Raw genomic sequence first — 10,994 nt, forward strand, 5'->3', positions numbered from 1 at the left:
CCAGTACATATAAGAAAACAATACTTTGAAATAATTAGCTCACCGATTAGCTAAACAAGTCTTGCTAGATCTGAGAAGTTAATTTTTGTTACCTTTAATATTTTAGTCTAGAGCTATAGGGAAAATTCACCCTCTCAATTTATATTGAATATCGTGAGTAAGAAATATTTAAAGACGTCTTAGTTCCTCATGGTTTTAATGATATTCGTAAACAATACCTCTATCTGTAATTTCATAACATTTCAGAATGCTCATTTCCTTCACTTTCACCCCTTACATTTGATTTAATAAGCTTCCGTTTTTTTTTTTTATTTTGATCATTTTCCACTGATCATGTTCTCAAGTCCATTTTTGAGTAGAAAAACAGAAAAATCCTATGTCTTCAAAATGTTTCTCATGAAATCAATTAATAATTGGTTTTGACTTTTCCCCTTATTCATGAGATTCTGAGTACATTCATTATATATTTATGTCTATTAGGGTATAATAACTAAACTTTTAAATAAACAGAATTGCATTGATGAAGGAATTTCATTTTTTACAGGTCTTTTGAAAAGTCATTTAATATAGTATCAAGATAAAATTTTTATGTTTTACTAAAGTTTTCCATTATTAGAAATCTATTGAGATGAAAACAATTAGAAAAATGAACAAATTTTATATACAGACTTTATTGTTATGCTATAAATTACTTTGCAAAACATTAAAACCCATCGATTTAAATTTTATTCTGTGATTATGAGATGTCATTAAGCAAGCTACTTGCCATATCTTAAGGACTCCCTTATTAGGCGATAGTTTTGCTTTTGAAAACTAGTTATAGCAATAACACTGGTTACTTATTTTGGTTTTGAAAATGCATGACTGTTGTTTCAATATGCAATCAAAATATTTGACAATGGGATTATCCTGGAAGAAAATATGGACCAAATAGAAACAATGAAATAAAATTTGCTTTAACACATTTTGTTACATATTTACATAAGTGTAATTGTCAAGCAGTAAGAAAAAAGTCCATAGACATGTTTTAGCAGATGAGATGTATTGCTATGAGCTAAGTATTATTACGTTTGATTATCTACAAATAATAAATGTTAATAAACATTCTTTACACAAACTCAAAACTGTTGTTTACTACATATCACAAAAATGTCACCAGCAAAGACTTTGTTTCCTTTCTTATCAACTGTGGCAAGGACAATGGTACTGGACTGAGTTTCCAATGCATGTCTGAGTAAGCAGGACAATGAACGATGCAATGATGAACATAAGCAACATGGCATTCTAACAGTCCTTTTGTTAAAATAAAACTATTAGTATTTTCAAAAGGCTGTACTGTTTTGTGGATGTTTCCTAAAGGCTGAGTAGTGCATTCCAATGTGCTCTATTATAGAACTGCTATTTGGGTATTTCTATTAAACTACTGGCATGGAGTTGCCGTAAAAAAGTTCTTTGGTGACTGTGGAATTTTTTTTTAAAGTTAAATAGTCAAATTTTAACAGTTCTAGGGTGATATGGAAAACAAAATACATACAGGAAATTCTATTTTTTTGTATAAAATGGTAGGAGGCCTATGTACAAATATATGAATGTGTGTGTGTTTGAATTCTAGCTCATAAATCTTGATATTTTTTGATCTTGGTTAAGCTTTTAACTCCATAGATCCTTTGTTTCCTCAAATGTAAAATGGATTAGCTCTTCTAGAGTTGTAAAGAAGAAGTAACATTGAGTCCACTCTCTGTAACTGATTCTCTTGAGTTATGTGTAGGGGTGTGTGTGTTTGTGTGTATGTGTTTCTGTATGTATGTTTGTGTGATTATACTTTCTTCTAGTTGGCTACAAACACTGTTAAGTATGGCGGAGAAGACATGCCATAATTTATAACTGATACATTGCTATTAGTTCTAACTATATATGCATATGCTCCATTGCATTGTTATACAAATTTAGTCTCCAGTGTGTTTAAAAAACAGGATTTTGCCATAACATATCATTGCCTATAAAGAACATAAAATATTTTATGTTCTACATAAATCATCATTTTTTAAAATAATTTTATTTATTTATTTATTTATTTTTGGCTGTGTTGGGTCTTCGTTTCTGTGCGAGGGCTTTCTCTAGTTGCGGCAAGCGGGGGCCACTCTTCATCGTGGTGCGCGGGCCTCTCACTATCGCGGCCTCTCTTGTTGCGGAGCACAGGCTCCAGACGTGCAGGCTCAGTAATTGTGGCTCACGGGCCTAGTTGCTCCGCGGCATGTGGGATCTTCCCAGACCAGGGCTCGAACCCGTGTCCCCTGCATTGGCAGGCAGATTCTCAACCACTGCGACACCAGGGAAGCCCCATCATTTTTATTTCATGTGTTCTTGAGAAAACTAAAGGAAAATAACCTGACATCATCTCCAGGCATCTCCCCCCCTCACGAGAGGGAAGCTGTGTCAGGTGTACTGTTCTTATCATTCATCCCATTTTGGAGTAAAGCACAATACTCTGGCTGTATCATCCATTGTTAATGAGAAGTGAGATATATGGTTTTTAAAGTATATTATTAGGGAAGCAACAGTCCCTCTTTTAGCTGATCAGAAAATGGGGAACAGTTAATGCCATGGTCAAACCCAAGGTTCTAACCCCTTTCTGCAAAATCAAATTCCAATAGTTGGGAGGGCACCAGCTTCTCTTATAGCTTGAGCTTGAGGCTGAAGAACAAGCCTTATAACTGATACCAAGCAAATGGACAGAGTACTGGCATTGTTACAAAGGGGCATCACCACACCTCTAGGTGAGTAAGGGCTGGCGCCCAAGACTTGCAGCTGTAAACGATGCCAGAACATGTGACCTGAGCTGCCACTTCAGCATCTGTTCTGATTGTACAAAACTTAGGGGCTGAAAACAATAACCATTCACTTTTCTCAGGAATCTGCCATGTGGGTAGAGCTGGATAGGGATGAAGTCTTTCTGCTTTCCAATGTCTGGTATGTTATTTGGGATCACTTGAATAGCTTAGACTGGAATAGCTGGAGGTGTACTGGGCATCTCTTTTTGAGGCAGTTTTAGGCCATCTCCCTTTAAACTCTCCAAGGGTTCTCTTCAACAAGATGGCCTCGGAATAGTTCGTGAGCAAGTATTCCAAAAGACAGAGGCTGATGCTGCAAACTTCTCATGTCCTAACTTTGGAAATTCCAGAACACCATTCCTGTTGTTTCCTATGCGAAAGCAAGTCACTAAGACCACCCAGATTCAAGAGGAAGAGTGTCAATGAATTTACAGCTATTTTTAATCCATGATAACATTCCATCATAATTCATCCTCTTAATTTCTCAACTCTATACTCTTCACAGAGGCTTACAAAAAAAGCAACAAGGAGGGATTTGTTTTGGACAAATTAGCCCTTAATTCTACTTCCTCTCTTCTCATCCAAATGGTGACTTCCACGATTTATACCTTACTATATCAGTGATTCATACCATTTCAACTAAAAATTACTGTAAGCATAAGCCCTGACATGGCTATGGGACACAGCTATGTATATTTAGGATTGTATAAACATATTTTTCGATGTATAGAAAAAGAAAAATGTGGCACCACTTGAAGTCTTCTAGTAAACCAGGAGACAACCCATCTAAAAATCCTCCAAGAGAAGATGTCCAATGATGCTGACGTTCAACAATCATCTGGACCTTCTCCAATGCAGGAGACTGCTGACGTTGATCTCTATACCACAAAATGTCCTGGTCAGGATGTATATACCTGCTTCCCTCCTTCCTTCCTTCCTTGCTTCCTTCCTTCCTTCCTTCCTTTTCTTTTTCTCTCTTATGTTCTTCTTTAGTATTGTTTCATAAGGGCATAGATAAAGATACATTTTTTTTTAACATCTTTATTGAAGTATAATTGCCTTACAATGGTGTGTTAGCTTCTGCTTTATAACAAAGTTAATCAGTTATACATATACAATATGTTCCCATATCTCTTCCCTCTTGCATCTCCCTCCCTCCCACCCTCCCCATCCCACCCCTCTAGGTGGTCACAAAGCACTGAGCTGATCTCCCTGTGCTATGCGGCTGCTTCCCACTAGCTATCTATTTTACATTTGGTAGTGTATATATGTCCATGACACTCTCTCACCCTGTCACATCTCACCCCACCCCCTCCCCATATCCTCAAGTCCATTCTCTAGTAGGTCTGTGTCTTTATTCCCGTCTTGCCACTAGGTTCTTCATGGCCTTTTTTTTTTTTTCCTTAGATTCCGTATATATGTGTTAGCATACTGTATTTGTTTTTCTCTTTCTGACTTACTTCACTCTGTATGACAGACTCTAACTCCATCCACCTCATTACAAATACCTCCATTTCATTTCTTTTTATGGCTGAGTAATATTCCATTGTATATATGTGCCACATCTTCTTTATCCATTCATCTGTCGATGGACATTTAGGTTGCTTCCATGTCCTGGCTATTGTAAATAGAGCTGCAATGAACATTTTGGTACATGACTCTTTTTGAACTATGGTTTTCTCAGGGTATATGCCCAGTAGTGGGATTGCTGGATCGTATGGTAGTTCTATTTGTAGTTTTTTAAGGAACCTCCATACTGTTCTCCATAGTGGCTGTATCAATTTACATTCCCACCAACAGTGCAAGAGACTTCCCTTTCCTCCACACCCTCTCCAGCATTTATTGTTTCTAGATTTTTTGATGATGGCCATTCTGACCGGTGTGAGATGATATCTCATTGTAGTTTTGATTTGCATTTCTCTAATGATTAATGATGTTGAGCATTCTTTCATGTGTCTGTAGGCCATCTGTATATCTTCTTTGGAGAAATGTCTATTTAGGTCTTCTGCCCATTTTTGGATTGGGTTGTTCATTTTTTTGTTATTGAGCTGCATGAGCTGCTTGTAAATCTTGGAGATTAATCCTTTGTCAGTTGCTTCATTTGCAAATATTTTCTCCCATTCTGAGGGTTGTCTTTTGGTCTTGTTTATGGTTTCCTTTGCTGTGCAAAAGCTTTTAAGTTTCATTAGGTCCCATTTGTTTATTTGTGTTCTTATTTCCATTTCTCTGGGAGCTGGGTCAAAAAGAATCTTGCTGTGATGTATGTCATAGAGTGTTCTGCCTATGTTTTCCTCTAAGAGTTTGATAGTGTCTAGTCTTACACTTAGGTCTTTAATCCATTTGGAGTTTATTTTTGTGCATGGTGTCAGGGAGTGTTCTAATTTCATACTTTTACATGTATCTGTCCAATTTTCCCAGCACCACTTATTGAAGAGGCTGTCTTTTCTCCACTGTATATGCTTGCCTCCTTTATCAAAGATAAGGTGACCATATGTGCGTGGGTTTATCTCTGGGCTTTCTATCTTGTTCCATTGATCTATATTTCTGTTTTTGTGCCAGTACCAAACTGTCTTGATTACTGTAGCTTTGTAATATAGTCTGAAGTCAGGGAGCCTGATTCCCCCAGCTCCATTTTTCGTTCTCAAGATTGCTTTGGCTATTCGGGGTCTTTTGTGTTTCCATACAAATTGTGAAATTTTTTGTTCTAGTTCTGTGAAAAATGCCAGTGGTAGTTTGATAGGGATTGCATTGAATCTGTAGATTGCTTTGGGTAGTAGAGTCATTTTCACAATGTTGATTCTTCCAATCCAAGAACATGGTATATCTCTCCATCTATTTGTATCATCTTTAATTTCTTTCATCAGTGTCTTATAATTTTCTGCATACAGGTCTTTTGTCTCCTTAGGTAGGTTTATTCCTAGATATTGTATTCTTTTTGTTGCAATGGTAAATGGGAGTGTTTTCTTAATTTCACTTTCAGATTTTTCATCATTAGTGTATAGAAATGCAAGAGATTTCTGTGCATTAATTTTGTATCCTGCTACTTTACCAAATTCATTGATTAGCTCTAGGAGTTTTCTGGTAGCATCTTTAGGATTCTCTATGTATAGTATCATGTCATCTGCAAAGAGTGACAGCTTTACTTCTTCTTTTCCGATTTGGATTCCTTTTATTTCTTTTTCTTCTCTGATTGCTGTGGCTAACACTTCCAAAACTATGTTGAATAATAGTGGTGAGAGTGGGCAACCTTGTCTTGTTCCTGATCTTAGTGGAAATGGTTTCAGTTTTTCACCATTGAGGACAATGTTGGCTGTGGGTTTGTCATATATGGCCTTTATTATGTTGAGGAAAGTTCCCTCTATGCCTACTTTCTGCAGGGCTTTTATCATAAATGGGTGTTGAATTTTGTCAAAAGCTTTCTCTGCATCTGTTGAGATGATCATATGGTTTTTCTCCTTCAATTTGTTAATATGGTGTATCACATTGATTGATTTGCGTATATTGAAGAATCCTTGCATTCCTGGGATAAACCCCACTTGATCATGGTGTATGATCCTTTTAATGTGCTGTTGGATTCTGTTTGCGAGTATTTTGTTGAGGATTTTTGCATCTATGTTCATCAGTGATATTGGCCTGTAGTTTTCTTTCTTTGTGACATCTTTGTCTGGTTTTGGTATCAGGGTGATGGTGGCCTCGTAGAATGAGTTTGGGAGTGTTCCTCCCTCTGCAATATTTTGGAAGAGTTTGAGAAGGATAGGTGTTAGCTCTTCTCTAAATGTTTGATAGAATTCACCTGTGAAGCCATCTGGTCCTGGGCTTTTGTTTGTTGGAAGGTTTTTAATCACAGTTTCAATTTCAGTGCTTGTGATTGGTCTGTTCATATTTTCTATTTCTTCCTGGTTCAGTCTCGGCAGTTTGTGCATTTCTAAGAATCTGTCCATTTCTTCCAGGTTGTCCATTTTATTGGCGTAGAGTTGCTTGTAGTAATCTCTCATGATCTTTTGTATTTCTGCAGTGTCAGTGGTTACTTCTCCTTTTTCATTTCTAATTCTATTGATTTGAGTCTTCTCCCTTTTTCTCTTGATGAGTCTGGCTAATGGTTTATCAATTTTGTTTATCTTCTCAAAGAACCAGCTTTTAGTTTCATTGATTTTTGCTATTGTTTCCTTCATTTCTTTTTCATTTATTTCTGACCTGATCTTTATGATTTCTTTCCTTCTGCTAGCTTTGGGGTTTTTTTGTTCTTCTTTCTCTAATTGCTTTAGGTGCAAGGTTAGGTTGTTTATTCGAGATGTTTCCTGTTTCTTGACGTAGGCTTGTATTGCTATAAACTTCCCTCTTAGCACTGCTTTTGCTGCGTCCCATAGGTTTTGGGTCGTCATATCTCCATTGTCATTTGTTTCTAGGTATTTTTTGATTTCCCCTTTGATTTCTTCAGTGATCACTTCGTTATTAAGTAGTGTATTGTGTAGCCTCCATGTGTTTGTATTTTTTACACATCTTTTCCTGTAATTGATATCTAGTCTCATAGCATTGTGGTCGGAAAAGATACTTGATACAATTTCAATTTTCTTAAATTTACCAAGGCTTGATTTGTGACCCAAGATATGATCTATCCTGGAGAATGTTCCATGCGCACTTGAGAAAAATGTGTATTCTGTTGTTTTTGGGTGGAATGTCCTATAAATATCAATTAAGTCCATCTTGTTTAATGTATCATTTAAAGCTTGTGTTTCCTTATTTATTTTCATTTTGGATGACCTGTCCATTGGTGAAAGTGGGGTGTTAAAGTCCCCTACTATGATTGTGTTGCTGTCGATTTCCCCTTTTATGGCTGTTAGTATTTGCCTTATGTATTGAGGTGCTCCTATGTTGGGTGCATAAATATTTACAATTGTTATACCTTCCTCTTGGATCGATCCCTTGATCATTATATAGTGTCCTTCTTTGTCTCTTATAATATTCTTTATTTTAAAGTCTATTTTGTCTGATATGAGAATTGCTACTCCAGCTTTCTTTTGATTTCCATTTGCATGGAATATCTTTTTCCATCCCCTCACTTTCAGTCTGTATGTGTCTCTAGGTCTGAATAAAGATACATTTTTAAATCCAGTATCACTGGAGTTCCATGAATGAAATGTGGGAAACTGGATGTAAAAAATTTTTCAGCCTTTAATTTACTGATAAATTATCAGTATATTAAACTTCAACGGTTATCCACCTGAAACTGAAAATTAGCTCGTGTGGCTAGTGACTCTGTTTTGGATTACTGAACACATAATTCCTTATCTATTTTTTATTATGAGTTATTTGTTATCTTCAAGATATCCTTTTCACCCAGAAAAGACTACACACAAGTAAAATTTTCTATATTGTCATTTAACAAGCAATGTTTTGCTGTAACAAAGACAACAATCAACTTTTTTCCTTAGTTTTGATTCAAATTGCAAAACATAGTATTCTAATTATGTAGCTAGTAAATTGCAACACTCACTTTTGCCAAGGCTCTTAAACATTGCCACAAAGTTATTTAGTTAAACTCCTTAATATTTTAAATTGAATTTATAAATTTATTTTCATTCCTTCTTAATCAGATTAGGTATCTTGTTAACAAATAAAATAAACACAAGTCTGTAAATACTGCTTATATATTAACACAATATTATGGTGCATGTACTCAGTGCCACTGAACTGTACAGTTAAATATGGTTAAAATAGTATGTTTTATATTACGTGACTTTTACCACAATAAAAAATTTTTTAAAAAAGAACAAATTATCTTGATTATTTCAATACAGCTTAAAATCAAACTAAGATTTTCTTTCATTTTCAAAAAATAGCTCTAAGTCAACTTTTGAATTATATATTTGAAATTAGGTTTACAAATATGATCAGTCTGATGATCTAATCTACAACGTCTCTCAAACTTTGTGTTTTATTAGTTGAAGTATATCATTTTATGTTTAATAAGAGAAAATTTAATAATGCAATCTCGATGAATTGAATAATACACTACAAGGAGGAAATAAAGTTCAGAAGGAAAAACATAAATGGAATCGTAAGATGCTCCATGTAAAATCAGCTATGCTAATTATTACATACCAAAAGAAAGACTGACAAACTAAATCAGGGTTTATCGACCTCAGCATTATTGCCATTTGGGACTGGATGATTTTTCATTACGGAGACTGTCGTGTTCATTGCAGGTCAACATTAGATGCCATTAACTTCTCCCCTCTCCAGTTAGGACAACTAAAGATGTCTTTAGACATTGTTAAATATCCCCTGTGGGGCAAAATTGCCTAGGTGGAGAGCCACTGGAGTAGATTAAGAAAACAAATAAATAACTACAAAAACAACAAAAAAACAAGAAACAAGTATATGCAACTTTTAAGAGATACAGGATACAGACAGGTAGAATGCAAGAAGATGGGGAAAGTTATACAACGCAAACACACACTTGGAGGAAGCTGATGTAACTATAATATCTGAAAAAGAAAACATTAGGGGGAAATATTATTTATAAAAAGGGATATTCCTTAATTGTAAAATAACAACTTAAATAGGAAGGAAAAATGATCCTAAGTTTGTACTTACCTAATAACTTGCTTCAAAATACTTACAAGAAAGGAAGTGATAGTGAGATAAGAAAGTGAGATAAGATTATGTAGAGGAAAAATTTAAAAAGAAAGGAAATTTTAGCACTCTTTAGTGTTAAAGTCACACTTCACCTGACTAAAGTGAATGGGTTGTCATAAAATCTGAATTTATTGTAAATTTGTAGCTTTACAACTTGTCTCTGTTAAAAAATTTAAAACACATGAGTCAAGCATTTAATTCAGAATTTATTTTTAATGATCAAACCAAACCTATAGAAATCAGGAGAAAGGCAATGATTTTTTTCTGATACACACAATTTCAACGAAAAAAGCAGTTTACTGAATCTTGTTGACACATCATAGAAGGTAGGATTTTTAATGTTTTCAGATAGCCACCAAAGTGATATCACTTCATGCAGATCTTTAACTTGATGAATTTACAAACATTTCATGTCCAAAGCATTGCAATATGAGAGTCTCAATTTTTCCTATGTACCCTAACACATGCATCCTAGATTTCAACGACAAGGGATAATCAAAGGTTAAACTTGCAGGTGTATACTGAAAGCTGCAAAAAAGTACATAGGAAATGACAGAAATATTGCTTACGTATATAACATATGCATACTTAACTATCAATCTAGAGGAACACACACAAAGCTGTTGTTAACTCTTAGGGCATTTCTATTTCCTTAAATTGTTCAGTATTTTTCAAACTTTATCCAATATTAATATATGCCATTCTAAATCCAAAGTTGTGAAGTGCTGAGTTTTTCCTTAGCTGTTTGTGTGCTTGTCCTTTAAATCAGCCAAAAGTATAAACCACAAGTGAATATTCTTTAAGAAAAAACCACTGTGCATTGAAAATACTCAGGAATGTGAGTGTTCTAATGGTAATGGCCAGCATGTATTAGTACTGCCTTAAATGGTTTACATCTATTGTCTGGTTTAATCTTTACAGTAACTCTATGGACCTGGATTTATTATTTATTTTGTGCAGTAGAGGAAACTGGAGGCTTAAAGTTTCAGTGATTTTAAAGGGTTATACAGCTAAAAGGGTAGCAGATCTGGAATCTACATCCTGGAATGTTTGTTTCCAAAGCAAGTGCTTATGATCATTCTGCTATATTGCTTCTCCACAAAATGAATGAGATAATTTCTAAACGTGTTATCATTGTTCCCAAACGGGAGCTATTTTCCATCGTAAAATTCTCTGAAATGGATTATGCATGGGAATGTGTATGACATAGTTTAAAAGGTGACAACTATATTTTTCATTTTGCAAATCAGTTGCCCTTAAAACCACATATATTTAGACCATAGATTGAACATGTTTCATGGTTTCTAATTACAGTGTGGATTGCTAAAGGCACATTCCTGGAAGTGCCCAAGATCATATTAGGTCAAGCAAAGGATGGTTCAACAGAAAATAAATAAATAAATAAATAAGTAAATAAGCAAATAAATAAATAAATAAATAAAGGATTCAACTGTTTCTGGAAAAAGACCAAAGATACACATTATAGGAAAGAAAAAAAAATGAACTTAAAGTCTAGAATCACTG

The sequence above is a fragment of the Balaenoptera musculus genome, chromosome 8 (assembly GCF_009873245.2).
Source record: "Balaenoptera musculus isolate JJ_BM4_2016_0621 chromosome 8, mBalMus1.pri.v3, whole genome shotgun sequence".
NCBI lineage: Eukaryota > Metazoa > Chordata > Mammalia > Artiodactyla > Balaenopteridae > Balaenoptera > Balaenoptera musculus.